Source organism: Periplaneta americana, chromosome 14 (genome assembly GCF_040183065.1).
Source record: "Periplaneta americana isolate PAMFEO1 chromosome 14, P.americana_PAMFEO1_priV1, whole genome shotgun sequence".
Taxonomy (NCBI): Eukaryota; Metazoa; Arthropoda; class Insecta; order Blattodea; family Blattidae; genus Periplaneta; species Periplaneta americana.
In genome coordinates this window covers 109,209,201-109,225,643 of record NC_091130.1, presented here as the reverse complement: position 1 = coordinate 109,225,643, position 16,443 = coordinate 109,209,201, and the positions used below count along the sequence as shown (strand labels likewise).

The window sequence follows — 16,443 nt, the reverse complement described above, 5'->3', positions numbered from 1 at the left end:
CTTTCTCTTTATTATAGATCTTTTTTAAACTCAATGCAAATATATAATTGATTCCGCGCGGAGTTCTTTGTGCTTAGTAATGTTAAACAATCGTAAATTTTAATTAACGGTACAATTTTCAATTTTTTTTATTGACTTCAGAGCTGGTTTATGTCAACCGGCTACAATGAATCAGCGGCGGCTGATGAGACCCGTTCCATTCCAGTTCCCCTCAACAGTGAACTGCTATGGACTTAATGCAGCTTCTTGCTACACATTCACGTGTTCCATAATAGCCTGTTTAAACGTGTCTTAGAATCTACTATGACTGTTTCAATCAGGATAACTGTTATTGTATTTTATTTACATGTGCCCTGGAATGTAAGTTTCAGTGTCAATGTGAATGTGAATGTAGCTTGAAGCTGGGGGACCGGATGCGATGTAATCCAGTTCTCTTGATGTACCCAGAAATGTTGCGCACTATATCAATATAGAAATACATTAATTCTTCGATGATTATAACAATTTAATGAAACATATAGCAAGTAATATAAAGTATGCACATTAAAGCTAAATGATATGTCACTCTTCATTAAAAGTGTAGTATTCACTTAACTTTAACCCTTGCTTTCTCAGTTTTTAATAAATGGCGCTTGGCCCACTAACGCTCTGAACCCTTCAATCGTAGAGGTAGAGTCCAAGTGTCCTGAGTTCTTTTTTAAGATTTTGACGTGCTTTATTCACGTTTTATTTTATCCTTTTCAAACCTTCTAAGTATTCTCTTGCATCCTTTGAAAAAACACATGCAGAAACTAAGGACGTCAAATTTATTTTATTGTTCTTTTTTGTCATTGTTATCATAACATGTCATTTGGACTGAGGTCAGTTTGAAATCCACCTCTTCAATAATTGGAACCTAATGAATTTAAATACTATTATAGTCACAATCATGCCATAGTATGAAAGAAAAATTTCACAACCTCGAGCGGGAATCGAACCTGCGACTTCCTGTTCTCCGGTCAGGCGCTCTACCACTGAGCTATCGAGTTCGTCTCACGCCAAAGGCTTGGATAGCTCTGTGGTAGAGCGCCTGACTGGGGAACAGGAAGTCGCAGGTTCGATTCCCGCTCGAGGTTGTGAAATTTTTCTTTCATACTATGGCATGATTGTGACTATAATAGTATTTAAATTCATTAATATGTCACATCAACGGACGTGTATACGTCATCAAACATCGTAAGATGAAGATTACAATTGCAACCTAAATAAAGAAAAAATAAAACTCACGCCACAATATTCTAAGGCATCAGGAACACGGGTTATGAAACACAAACAAAATTCAGGTGACGACGGATGGAAACAATATATCATGGAAAAAAATAAAGAGCATTTTGCAAGCAAGTGCATTACCTCAGAAAGAGCCTCTAGACCCATCTTTGTCGAAGAACGTTACACCAACACCTCGCCAGCTTTAAGAGAGAAGCACTTTTCCCGTTCCCATTTGCAGCAATAAATTGCAAGCTCTATATTTTGTATTTTGATTGTTTTATTGCCTGTTTCACTATCTCTTGTGTACTTGTTTATGATGGCAAACTGTCAATCTGATAATTTCATGGAGTGAGGTTTGAGTCATGAACTTTAAAACCTACATAATTACTGTATTTTCTGGTTTAGGAAAAGATTGAAGAATTTTATTTACAACACAATACGGTATTGCAACTCTTATTTCTATGGCCTATGGCTGTTCAAGAATTTATCTACCTATTAAATTGTCTATAAGCCACTTAACGCCACGTTTTGTTTGTAGTAATCTGTATAGCTCAATTGATGAATTGTTTGTGTTCGTAATTTGAAGTAATTTGAATGATATTTATTATCAATTTCTGTATATTACAACTGATTGAATTGTTTATGCCTTAAATTGAATTAATTTGCTCATTTTGTATTATATGTTATAGATCAACTTATGAATAATCGTTTGCGTTTGTAAATTTAAATAACCTCTGGATATGTCTATATTTTTAGTAGAGCCATCGATGTAGCTCAGTCGGCAGACTCGCTGGCCTGCTGATCCTGAGCTGCGCTCGGGCTTGAGTTGAATCCCCCATTTGGTCTCATTGAATGGTTTCTTCCGAGGTCTTACCCAGCCGTGGGACTGAAGCCGGATGGTCTATGGCGAGTCCTCAGTCTCACTTCATGTCACCCTCTTTGGTCTGATTACCTGGTTGGTTTTTTAACCGAGGTTTTCCCCAACCATAAGGCAAATGCCGGGTAATATTTAGCGAATCCTCGGGCCTCACATCATCTCACTACAACTCGCCAAAATATTGTCAAAAAATTGTAAAAAAATTGTAGAAAATTACAAAATTGTAAAACTATAAAAAATGTAAAATATTGCAAAAATTGTAAAAATTTGTAATTGTAATATTGTAGAATTTTTGACTTGTTCCACATCTTAAAGCTTCATTGCTCATGTAAGATCTATGGAATATAATAAATGAAATGGAATGAAGGGTTTTGTGAAGTTAGTAAACATCTTTTAGCTTTACTTTTTGTTTTCAGGCTCAAATTATGTCGAGTCACATTTAAAACTTCTACATATGAAACTAGTGTGTTAAACAAGGGATTGGACTGCTACGTACAATCGGCGAAATGTAGCTAGAGAATAATAAAGAAGTGTATGCAGTATTTATGGACTTAGAAAAGACTTTTGACAAATGGATTGGAATAAACTGATGGGGATCCTAAAGCAAATTGATGTGGATTGGAAAGAGAGAAGACTGTTCATTAATCTTTATATGAAACGAGTCAAAGTCAGAATAGGAGAAGAAATGTCAGAAGGAATTGAAATTGGAAAAGGAGTACGTCAAGGATGTTCTTTATCACCTACCCTGTTCAACACCTACTTGGATGATTTAATAAAGAACTGTTTTCAGAACATGGGATGAGTGATAGTAGGAGGAAGAAGAATAAAATTCATAAGATTTGGTGATGATATGGGGTTGTTAGCAGAAGAAAAAAAAGACAGTAAAGGATATGCTACTGGAGCTAAATGACAGTTGTGAGCAATATGGGATGAAGATAAATGCAAATATGACGAAGAGCATGGTCATATGAAGAAAAATACAGAAGATAAACTTGCGAATTCTAAATGAGGCAATAGAGCAAGTGGACAGCTTCAAATACTTGGGATGTACTATAAGCAGTAACATGAGCTGCTGCCAGGAAGTCAAAAGGAGGATAGCAATGGCCAAGGAAGCTTTTAATAGAAAAAAGAGCATTTTCTGCGGACCTCTGGAAAAAGAACTAAGGAAGAGACTAGTGAAGTGCTTTGTATGGAGTTTGGCATTGTATACGGCAGAAACATGGACATAACAACGAAGTGAAGAGAAGCGAATAGAAGCATGTGAACTGTGGATATGGAAAAGAACAGAACGTGGTGAAGTGGACAGAGAGAGAGAGAGAGAGAGAGAGAGAGAGAGTAAGAAATGAGGCTGTGTTGGAAAGAGTGGGTGAAGAAAGAATGATACTGAAACTGATCAAGAAGAGAAAAAGGAATTTGTTGGGTCACTGGTTGAGAAGAAACTGCCTACTGAAGGATACACTGAAAGGAATGGTGAACGGGAGAAGAGTTCAGGGTAGAAGAAGATATCAGATCATAGACGACATTAAGATATATGGATCATATGAGGAGACAAAAAGGACGGCAGAAAATACTAAAGGTTGGAGAAAGCTGGGTTTGCAGTGAAAAACACTAAATGAGTGAATGAATGAGTAATGCACACATAATTATCAGTTTTGAGTAACTTTACATTATGTATTACCGAGCAGCAGACGCTGTCACCATCATTCGGTATTTCATGACATTTAGAGCACTTACACCCCACTTTTGTACCAGCTCTTCCTATTGTCGCCACTACATGAAACTCGCTATTATAACTTCGTCCTCAGAATCACAAAATGAATCCTTCAGGGTTCGAACTGGTAAGGTAGAATGCCACATGAAGCCATTATTTATCGCTGTTACGTTGATTGATAAATAACACGCATGCCGTGCACTGAATAGGCCTATATGAGGAGCCTAGTAACAAAGACAGACAAGAGTCATTTTTATAGTTTATCAACAGAGCCATATTTCTATTTCATTATGTTAAGTTCTAGTATAAATTATAACAATTTGTGTATGTCATATCGGTAAATTTATTTCCAAATGAATTCAGGTCTTCACTTAAAATATTAGTTCAAAGCTCTTTTAAAACATAAACATCTTGATTACACGACTTTTAACACTATATCGCTTAGGAATATAATTTATGGAGGTCACTTTCACGTGTTAATATTGAACTAAGTTTATAAATACCTATTATTATTATTATTATTATTATTATTATTATTATTATTATTATTATTATTACAGCAGAGTCCGTATAGGCCAGTTTCCATCTGATGCTTTTCCTATTCACTGTGGGCTAAAGAAAGGAGATGCACTATCACCTTTACTTTTTAACTTCGCTCTAGAATATGCCATTAGGAAGGTTCAGGATAACACAGAGGGTTTAGAATTGAACGGGTTACATCAGCTTCTTGTCTATGCGGATGACGTGAATATGTTAGGAGAAAATCCACAAACGATTAGGGAAAACACGGAAATTCTACTTGAAGCAAGTAAAGCAATAGGTTTGGAAGTAATTCCGAAAAGACAAAGTATATGATTATGTCTCGTGACCGGAATATTGTACGAAATGGAACTATAAAATTTGGAGATTTATCCTTCGAAGAGGTTGAAAAATTCAAATATCTTGGAGCAACAGTAACAAATATAAATGGCACTCGGGAGGAAATTAAACGCAGAATAAACATGGGAAATGCGAGTTATTATTCGGTTGAGATACTTTTGTCTTCTAGTCTGCTGTCAAAAAATCTGAAAGTTAGAATTTATAAAACAGTTCTATTACCGGTTCTTCTGTAGGTTGTGAAACTTGGACTCTCACTCTGAGAGAGGAACATAGGTTAAGGGTGTTTGAGAATAAGGTGCTTAGGAAAATATTTGGGGCTAAGCGGGATGAAGTTACAGGAGAATGGAGAAAGTTACACAACACAGAACTGCACGCATTGTATTCTTCACCTAACATAATTAGGAACATTAAATCCAGACGTCTGAGATGGGCAGGGCATGTAGCACGTATGGGCGAATCCAGAAATGCATATAGAGTGTTAGTTGGGAGACCGGAGGGAAAAAGACCTTTAGGGAGGCCGAGACGTAGATGGGAGGATACTATTAAAATAGATTTGAGGGAGGTGGGATATGATGGTAGAGACTGGATTAATCTTGCTTAGGATAGGGAGATGGCGGGCTTATGTGAGGCCGGCAATGAACCTCCGGATTCCTTAAAAGCCATAAGTAAGTAAGTAAGTAAGTATTATTATTATTATTATTATTATTATTATTATTATGTGATATAAAATGGACGAAAAATTCTTGTGGACGAACAATATAGGCTGCTGGGAAGGGAGTGGAGAAAGAATTCGTGGACATATAGGTCTACTTATAATGGAGGAAAGATTAGTGTGACGAAAAATAAGAGTAAGCGAAAAGGTAATAGACGAAACTCAAGTAAACGAAACATCTGGGAACCATGAATATAATATATTATTCCACTTATTATTCAATTAATAATGCGATTTACACATTCCATCTTATGAATAGTGCCGGAAAACTGTAATTTCGTTTATTCATTAACTCTGTACTGAAGGATTAATGTAATGTTGTATAACATAAGTGTTTTTTTATTTTACTATTCATATTTGAATATGAACATGTTTAATGTGATAATACTGTTATTTTCAAAATAATAAGGGTGATAGATAAGAATGTTGATAGAAATGTGTTATGTTATGCGTAAAGTAAAGGAATATTGTGTTGTAATACATTATTTGGAGAAAGAATGGTTTATATTATACAGGGACATCATTTTATTTTTGCTAACATTTCTAATATCAACCTGGCTATACCTTTGCATTAACGGTTGAGAACTGGAAACATCGTTTGCTACACCCTTCCACTACTGGAGTTCGATGATACTGGAGTAAAATACAAACAAATCACTTTACTAGGTATAGGAGAGAAGAAAAATAGTTCATCCATTTACGTAAACTAGGAAATATCGCGATTTTGACTTTGATAATTTTCATTAGGTCTTTGTTTAATCAAAATACAGTACTATATTAAAAATAAGTGTTTTTACTCACGAACTGAGCTGTCCACTCGGACGTATTCATTATGCAGTGTATATTATAGCCTATTATCTACAGCACATTAGCGTACAATATAGAGAATGAAGTTAAATTGAAAAATAATCATAATATGGATATTTAAACACATTTTTGAAAATGGTGGCCGTTCATTTCGATACAGGCTTTAATTCTTTTGTGCATATTATCGCACTACAGGCTATTGTACCTAATTTCAATTACCAGTTTCGTTCTTCGTACATGTTGAAATAATTCTGTACCTACTCTATAAAAGAGTATCTTACGTACTGTAAATTCAATCTTCTGCCCGATCCGAAAAGACAAAATTACTCAGACATGCTATCTACTGTCCGTCCAAGTGGTTTTGTCGCAGGGTCGTAGAAAGGAGGGAAATCACGTGACAGTTAATTACTTAACGAGGCCCTTTTATTTAAGTTATTTTAAACAGTTATATAATATTACGTAGACGTCCAATTCCTAACAGAAATTAATGTTTTTAGAAAAGAGCTAAGACAGCCCAGCCACTAGTCTTTACAGAGGCACGAGCAGAAGCGGGTGGGGGAAACCGGGATGCGACGTAGGCAAACGGACGACAGTGCCTGTGCGAAAATATGATTCAATATTGAAAGCTCTTTCGTCACTGGAAAACGCGAACATATTTCTGGAACGTACTATACTCACTAACTCAGTACTGTTTACTATGACCGTAAGGCAACTTTGACTGCATATACGGCCTTGGTTCTGTGTTGAGGACGGTTGGAAGATTACTAGTAGAGGGGGGTGGGAGTGAAGTACATTCAACAACTCAGGTACAATAAAAATTGAAATAAAAATAAAATGATGTCCCTGTACAAGCGAAACTTTTAACATAGTAATAGATCAATTGATGAAAGAAGAGAACGAGGAAGGCTATTTTGTCTTTCTAGACGGGCTCGGAATTCACTAGTTCGAACTATGAACGTATCATTACGATCCCCGGGCTGGCCGCCCCGGGCTCAGTCGGTCTAGAGTTCATTGCCTCGAGCTCGAACTATGAAGGAAGAAACTGTAAGGTCCGCAGGCAGGCTTAGTGGGCTTATTGCTGCACAGGTAGCCGGCTGGAAGCTCACGGTCTGCCCGTACACATCTCTGAATGCCAGTTCATGAACACTCGTCTCTTTAACATCACTCTCTGTCAAATCGCCCTCGAATTCCAAAACACTTTCAAGTGATATTTCTTTATTATCACCATTTAATACGAGAAAAATTCGTTCCGGCACCGGGAATCGAACCCAGGACCTCTCAGCTCTACGCGCTGAGTGCTCTTTCCAACTGAGCTATGCTCTTTGTTTACTTATTTAGTAGCAGTTCTCTCAAAGAGGTCTGAAATACTGCGATTCCCGCGCGGGGTCGACATTTCAAAGACGTATATTACAGATTATTTTTCATTTTCTGAAAGCAATTCCTAAAGAATGAGCCTATCTAAACGAAAAAATTACTTTATTTTTCACAATGAACATTTGAATCCATTAGACCAGCCGTGGCGAAAATGTGATCGTGCGCCGAGCCACTGTGTAACCTGCACCGTGCATAGCACCTATGGAGGGTGGCGGACACTCGAAGGGGAAGTGAAGCAACTGTCTCACTTATTAACGAATTTTCATTTTCCTTACGTCAAGCACTTATACAGTATAAGGTTACAAACTAATGTTTAATACGTGTAACGAAGAAAAGAATGACTAAGAAAATATAGGACACATTATCACAACCTAAAATTAACTGTTTTTAGAATGTCTCTGCGACAGAGTTTCAGAATCAGGAATTATGTCACTTGCTGCCAGTCGTAGTTGATCACGAAGGTTTTTTTCTGTCAGTCGTGATCTAAATTTTGTTTTTACTATTTTTAGTGTTGAAAATCATTTTTCACAAACGTAAGTTGTAGCGAACATGACTTCAACAGAGCAAGCGAAAGAACGAAACTTCGGATATTTATTCTTTGGCAAAGATTTGAAAAGTTCAACACTTGTCAAGTCCTTACATCTAGCTTTCATTTAAATTGAAGATCTAACCGCATTATTCGTACATCTGCTGATAAAGGATCGACGTACAGAGATAATAATAATAATAATAATAATAATAATAATAATAACACTTAACCTTTTATTGCTTCATGAGTGACATGTAGTATAGGCCTAATGCCGTTTTATGTTATGCAACCATTTTCCTCGTAATACTTGTGAACAAATCATACATTTAATGTTCTCATCATATTGGCAGCAAAAAAAATGAGTCCTCCCATCTTAGTTAAAACTTTCGCTTTTGTAGAGGCACATGGTTTCGAGAGAGACATTGCGACGATACGCCATTCGCAGGTCAGAGACAAATACAAATGGAACGGAGCGAGTTTGACTTCAGTGAGTGAGAGGGCGGGAGTTGGGGAAGGTAGGAAGCAAAAGAAATGCAGCATAGCTATTACGGCTTCGTTAGACCTATTGTATGGTTCAGCACAAGGATCTGAAAGAAATTATCACTTGAAAAGCACAGAGGAGACTGACAAACATAATGTCGTACTATGTAGGCCTAATTATGTATTAATACCGACGAGAATGATCTATTTACGATTGTCGCAACAATATTGTGCTGAACTGCAAAAACTTATCCGCGTACAACTATTATTAGTACATGTGCCGAAGATATGAAACAAAAGTTAATAAAACGGCAGTCTACAAAGTGCGAAGGTAATTTTAAATCATACCCGCATTGTCGCTTTATACTACATCTTTGCAATATATTACATGTATATTATATACTACATATTGTTCAATTGTTAGGAGTTATGCGTTATTCTTTAGAGTGGTTTTAGATGAGAACTGCAACAATTAACATATCAGTTTTTTAAGAAAGTAAGCTAAGTACAACAGTTATAAGACGTTGTAATTTATTTTGAAAAAAAAAATTATAACAGAAAAACAAAGAGAGTTTAATAAAGAGACACATTTGGATTTTATCGATTTTAAAAAGGCTTTTGGCAAAGTTAATAAAAAAATTGATACCCTGGAAGAAGATCATGTTCCAAACCAATTAATAAATGCAACCTATAATTTATATTGTGCAAATTACATTTCAGTAGTGTATGCACTGGAAACAATCAAACTGAGTGGAAATAAATTAATCAAGGTGTTTGCAATCCACATTACTATTTACTATACATAATGGAAGTGAAATAACCTTGCAGATTGAAAGGGACGATAGGGTACACGTAAATGAATAGAAAACCTATATAACGTTTTGTGATTAAACGCACGGTTAATTAGAAGATTAAGTTTGAAGTTTCAGCAGTCCGGACTCTTTTCGTGATACAGATGTAAGAGGTCAACGAACTCGGTGTGTCTCAACAGGTGAGCTGCTCTCTGCCAAGGCGTTGCCACTTGCTCGCATCGTGCAATGGCTTGAATTTAGAGGTTTTTAAAATTAAATTTACACGAAAACCGTGCACGCCATTGAAATACGCCAGAGGGATAAATTATTACATTTCCTATCGATATGGATAAAATCACGATCCTACTCGCAATAATTACAGAATAAGAAATTGTTAAACATTTGGGAAAAAAAAAACTTTTCTTTTTTTCTGAAAAAAAAAAAACTATGAACTTCGCACCAACATGATGATATATTTTTTGTTATAGTGGGCCACTATATATATATATATATATATATATATATATATATATATATATATATAATGTGACAGTTGCGTCGGGATTCGAACGCGTGTCCGACAGGGCGCGCGGGAGACGAAACGTTGGTCGCTGCGGTGTGGCGGACGTAAGGGGTACGTCTGCATGCCGAGAGGGCAAGGGGAGGTGCACTGCGGCGCGAGGCAAAGGGGGACTCAAAGCTGGTGGTGCTTCGCTGTGCGAGGTGAAGGGGGAGACGAGATCTCCCGAACAGAATCGTCCAGGAAGAAGCAGCGAGAACAGAAGTCTGTAGAAGTAGAAATTTCGAGCATCGTACTTTCTCGAAACTATGGTTTGGTTATAAAAGAAGAGACGTAAGTGAGCTGAGGGCAGTTGTTGTTGTAGTCATTGCTAGTTTTGGACAGCAAGTTCAGTTCAGTTTTTGGTCAGCAGCCAGTTAGTCTTGTGTAGCAGTGAAGCCAGCTTCGAGACCGGAGTTCGACTTGAGTGTGTGTCCGCAACTGTCCGAGGGTCCAGGCGGAAGCAACGCAGTTGAAAGACCTGAGTTCGAGTGCAGTGGACCGCAGTTGGGGGACCTGAGTTCGAAGTTCAGTGGACTGTCTCTGAAGGTCTTGGGTTCGAGATACTGTGAACTTGAGTGACTGAGCTAGAAGAACTAGCCAAGGCAAACGAACTGTGAACTGAGAACTGACAGTTCTGTTTTGTAAATAGTGTTTTGTGAACATTAGTTAGGATTAGCAGTACATTGTTGTTCGCAATAATTCAAGTGAATTGTCATTGTCGTCTGTGGAGTGCAGTAACGAATACTGTGTTGCTGTGTGGAGTGCAAATCCCATTGTTGACGGGAGTGTTTGAATTAAATTATAGAAGGTGATTATTGTTGAAACAATAAAGTTACATAATTGTTTGAAATAAAAGTTACAATATATATACATAAACACACATACATAATAATTAGGGACATTAAATCCAGACGTTTGAGATGGGCAGGGCATGTAGCACGTCTGGACGAATCCAGAAATGTGTATGGAGTGTTAGTTGGGAGACCAGAGGGTAAAAGACCTTTGGGGAGGCCGAGTCGCAGGTGGGAGGTTAATATTAAAATGGATTTGAGGGAGGTAGAATATGATGATAGAGACTGGATTAATCTTGCACAGGATAGGGACCGATGGTGGGCTTATGTGAGGGCGGCAATGAGCCTGTGGGTTCCTTAAAAGCCATTTGTAAGTAAGTAAGTAAGTAAGTATATAAATACAGAGTGGAAGGTAAGGTAGTACATTAATTGACAGGAGCCATAGATCTCATTATTTGTCAAATAAAACAAATTATAGGACTTACGGATAGTGAGATAATTACAAGCGTTTCGAAAGCGCTGACGGCAATTGCAAGATGTCTCAACACCGCATAAATAGTACCCCACACTCCATGCGGTCAGGACTTGAAGGCGGTGGGTTAGTTCAACTATCTTCCATCGTGTACCTTGCAGCAGGTGAGGGGAGGGCGGCAGCAAACAAAAAAATGTACTGAGCTTCGGTGCAATACTTCGCGAGCTAATCTGAGGATAAATCTTCGCACAAAAATGACCTACGTAAACTCCGGATAGGGACGTAACTGTTATTTGTTTAGTTTGTGTAATATAATATCAGAAAATGTAAATTAATAACCCGAATGAACAAAATAGCTCGTGTTCGGGCGCAGCTCAACAATGAATCAGAATTATCAACTTAGAATGCAATACACTAACAATTTAATACCAAGTATGGCGTAATAATTTTAATGTAAGCAAGAAATATGTACAATAATACGAGTAACAAGAAATAACGTGAAAATCAGGAAATTATGTCCAAATTAGTGAAAACACTTAGGATTGAAGTTTCGGATACATTTCAAAACACGGATTCCTTCCTTTCCCTCTTACTTCAAAATTCCAACCTTATGCACACAAAATACATTATTGGCACTGAAAAGTGCCTTTTCGTAAGTATGATGATGCGCATTTGACAAACGCAGACAAATCTGCTCTTTTTAGTATTTTAAGATATAATTGTTAGCGAGGAATCCGTATACTGAAATTTTCCTTGTTGTTTTACGAATCACTAATTCTGGGCGTTAATAATGCAATAAAGAGTAATAAACTCTGTAAAACAATTCCACTCACATCTTACAGATAATTACTGTTCAAAATTTCCTTCATCAGTGTGCGTGCAGCTTTCACATCTTCTAGTCCAATTATGACGAACTCTGGCCAGTAGTCCTTCACTGTTCCGAATTTCTTCCGCGGCCTGGATGATGTAGTATTCACGATTTGTGAACTCTGGCATCTCGTAGTTTTGAAATAAACTAAACCGTAACGCTGTACGTCCAACTGCACACTAGTGCAATGTAAACATCACAACAGCTGATCAGTTGCGAGTACTATGAGACTGCCGTCCCGACAGCGATGCCAGATTTTTAGATCTTCTGTACGTCACTCGACAATCAATGTTTCCAATGTTTCTTCAATCGATTGATTCGAAATCTGTGAATTTTCTAATTAAAATACTGCTGCAACGTGAACATAACAAACGTTCTGTTCGTTGTTATACAAGGAATTAAACCGTATTTTGAGCAGTATTCGTAAAATTCGCGATCGAAATGTCGGCATAAAAGTATTAGTTCTTCAAAAACCTCGCAAAAAGGAGCAAAATGGTACTGTATTAGACTTTTTTGTTCGTTATATTTTAAGGAATCACATCCTACAATAATTAATGTACTACCTTACCTTACACGTCGGTAAAATTTTAACTTTGCAGCCTGTAAATAACATTCCTTTAACGATGCATAACATACTGCTGCAACGTGAACATAACAAACGTTCTCTTCGTTGTTATACAAGAAATTAAACAGTATTTTGAACAGTATTCGTAAAATTCGCGATCGAAATGTCGGCATAAAAGTATTATTTCTTCAAAAACCTCGCAAAAAGGAGCAAAATGGTATTAGACATTTTTGCTCGTTATATTTTAAGGAATTACATCCTACAATAATTAATGTACTACCTTACCTTAGACGTCGGTAAAATTTTAACTTTACAGCCCTATAAATAACATTCCTTTAACGATGCATAACATATACTTGGAAATAATCTCTATTTAACTCAAAATAATCCTTAGCTTAAAAATACATTTAATTCATCATCAGTCCACATATGATTAAGCGCTGTAATACTAAGATTACATTATGGATTATTTGGAAGGGGTGCTGAAGGGAGTGCGCAAGCCTTCCCCCCTTGCATATCCTTGGCGCTGCCCCTGTCAAGACAAAATATTCGACTCTTTATCACTTATCGGTTTGGTTAGGGAGGCCAAGGATATAATGAAAGGACCGTAGTGCCGAAGAAGAAGAAGAAGAAGAAGAAGAAGAAGAACAACAACAACAACATTTCTCGCTTACGTTGAATTTCGGATAACATCTGCGGTTGAAAACGTCGTTAAATAGAACAGTACTACCAAATTCATTCCTGGATATTCTTTCAGCGCGATGCTTCTGTGACACAGACCAAGTGTAACGTTACGAACTATCACTACGTAGCCTATAAAAAAATTCCATGTATAATTTCCGAAACTGATTTTCTTTACTCTCCTAGTCGAATACAGTCATACTGTTTTTTGCACCTATACAAAATGTCTTTCATTTATAGCTTTCCTCCAGAATCCTCTTCTAATCCACTCTTACCCGTCGCTAACCTAATTTTATCTTCAGACTTTTCAATATCTGCTCAGTTCTTTTATCGCATCTCTTTTTTTTTTTCTCTAAGCACATTTGGAAGCTGTACATACCGTAAATTTTACAAATAAGTAGCTATAAGATATTCAAGGATTTAACATGTCAACTGAATTGTCTTTATTTATATTTTCAGCCCGGGGTTCCCAAAAGTCCTTTCTTGCCTACTTCAATTAATTTTGAAAATCATCAAGGGGAACTAAAGCCATGAAAGTGTATAATTACAGCTATAGGCCTATATTGCATTCTATTTCCAGTCAATTGGCATTTATTTTAATAAAATAACATGAAAATTCACATAGTAGCACTGAAGTAAGAGATGGGAAAATCTTTCGTTTTCCAATTTTTTGTCGAGTCCCAGTTGTTCAACCACCGGAATGCAGTATTATAGCCCAGTGCCAAGTTATCCCATCATGCATACACACATGTATATACATCAGCGGTGACCAAAACTCGAACGGCAGTAATTACACGCAAGAGAGAGTCTAAGAAGTAGGGAGACGGGGGAAAGGTACTTGGCATGAAAACTACAACCAGTGGTGGTTCGTGCACTAACATTGAGTTCTTCATCAACCCGCTAATAAAAATCGCAAGCTTTGCTCTATCAGTAATGTAACTACTGTCATCAAGAGCCAATAAAAAATATAGCCTATACAATTTTTTGCTTTTGTTAAATATTCCTCATGAACACAATCAGAAATTTTCTAAATTCTCTTCTGGATATTTAGTCGAAAAATGCACAGTTTTTCAAAATGAATTAATAACTTCCATTGGACAAATTATTTAGCCATCTTGATCATTACGCTTTTATAAAACTCTCCCTCGTTGCAAGGCTTAAGAGAACGAGCTATTTAGTTCGCCACTAGATAGCTGGCTTCCTTACATTTATTTAGGACCTATGCCATTTTTCTCTTCATGACGATGATTTAAGGCTGATTTCAGTTCTTGGAATTTAATAGCTCGTTTCATTACTACACTAGCACGTAATATTCAATCAGTTTCTTTATATTATTATTATTATTATTATTATTATTATTATTATTATTATTATTAAATCAATAACTAGCAAATAACTGAGAATAATCATCAAGGGCCGTATTCATAGACATTTTTAGCGCGGGCTTCCGGTGGATGATCAGCATTTTTCGTATTCATAAACCAGTGTTAGCGATAGGATATGATTTGAATTCTGTACTAGTAACCAGTGGATAGCCGGGACTAGCTTAGTACGCTCGTAGCGCGTGCTGCGAAATGTCTATGAATAACACCCCAACAGATTAAAAAAGAAATTAAAATGGACATACAGCGTAGTAATTATTTCATCCTTCAAGGGAAGATGTAGGCCTATATATTCAGGCACGTATATAATAATTATGGTAAAACTTGCTGATAAATAATAATAATAATAATAATAATAATAATAATAATAATAATAATAATACCGGTACCTGTTATGCCTGTGTATTCAACATAACAACATAACGCTCTGTAATGCCGCTTCTATATACTACTACTAATTGAACCGTTGAGCAAAGCAACATAGCCTATTACATTTTCTTCGACACAACAGCGAATAAACACCTCTTCCCATTCTGTTCCTGCTAGAGACAGAGGGTTTGTAGAGTGACATGGTACCGACACTGCTTACCTTCAGTACGTGAGCGAGACAGAGAACAATGTACAGAAAACTCCCCTTACTAGTATGAATGTCTTTTGTTTACACGATGTAATCACGATACCCAGTTAGGTCACCGCTGATATACGTACACGCACATACGCAGACACTTGCTGAATCTCAGACAGAATCTTATACTACTCGCGTGTACACACGCATATATTGGTAGTATATAAACAAAAATTATATATATATTTAATGATCTCCGGAATACTTACCTCAAACTATGTAGGAATACGATTGTCACTGTCTGATCCCAGTATATGATTCGTGTTGTGAATCGCTGTGAACTAGTGAAAGCGTCAAACACAACTGACGTTAGATTGTCGCTGGTGAAAGTAAGTCCGCCAATATTTCTTCCTTTAAAAAAGTAGAACAAGAAGTATCTCGCTTTCTATGACTAGTGAGTTTGACTCTCTTCCTTCTTAACACTGCAATTATTTTAGCTGCTGACAGCTATTTCTGAAAGAACTTCCTACTTTACGGCAGTATAACAGAGGATGGTTTTACAATGCGAACACGAAAGCCGTAAGCGAAGCTAAAGTGTTGATTTATTTGCGAAGAGAAAATCCGAACCTAGGCTTACCTCAGTGTGAGCTCTTCTACTTTGATGTTATTATTATTTTGTGATGGACGGACGTATTCTTCTTCCATTCAGCATATAACACAAAAAAAAAAAAAAAAAACACGTTTCCTGCATTCATTAAGCAAAACAACATTTACCATAGAAGTCCGCCGAGTCAGAATAGCTCTGTGGTAGCGTGTCTGCCTCCAGAACAGCCGGCCCGGGTTCGATTCCCGGCAGGGAATTTCTACCTCGGGACTAGGAGAGATGGCGGTGCACAACTTCTAATCACTAAATTGTGCACTAATATGCCTGGGTTAAATCCCAAATCTCTCCACAGTGCACATGAAGGAAAGACATATGTCACTGTTGATAGTGATTTGTCCGATGGATGGGGACGTTAAGCCTGGCGGCCCCTTGGTGCTATTCGACAGGAGTAGGCTACATGTTGGCACCGGATTTCCCCTTCTCCCTTCCTCACCATCATCATCATCATCCCCACCCATTCCCTACACTACACTTACACGTGCCGG

At 37.1% G+C, this 16,443-nt stretch overlaps 1 protein-coding gene across 2 annotated transcripts in view; it reads right to left on the bottom strand.

Annotated features, from left to right (window-relative positions):
• Positions 1-15,647, bottom strand: part of St4 (Sulfotransferase 4) — a 56,365-nt gene extending 40,718 nt beyond the window's left edge. The window contains exon 1 of one of the 2 annotated variants that reach the window (XM_069845904.1): positions 15,564-15,647. The gene's annotated coding sequence lies outside the window, so the exon portion shown is untranslated. Of the gene's footprint in view, positions 1-12,066; positions 12,291-15,563 lie in introns of those variants that run through there. The other variant, XM_069845905.1, reaches the window with a different exon arrangement.
• Between the last annotated feature and the right edge of the window lie 796 nt (positions 15,648-16,443).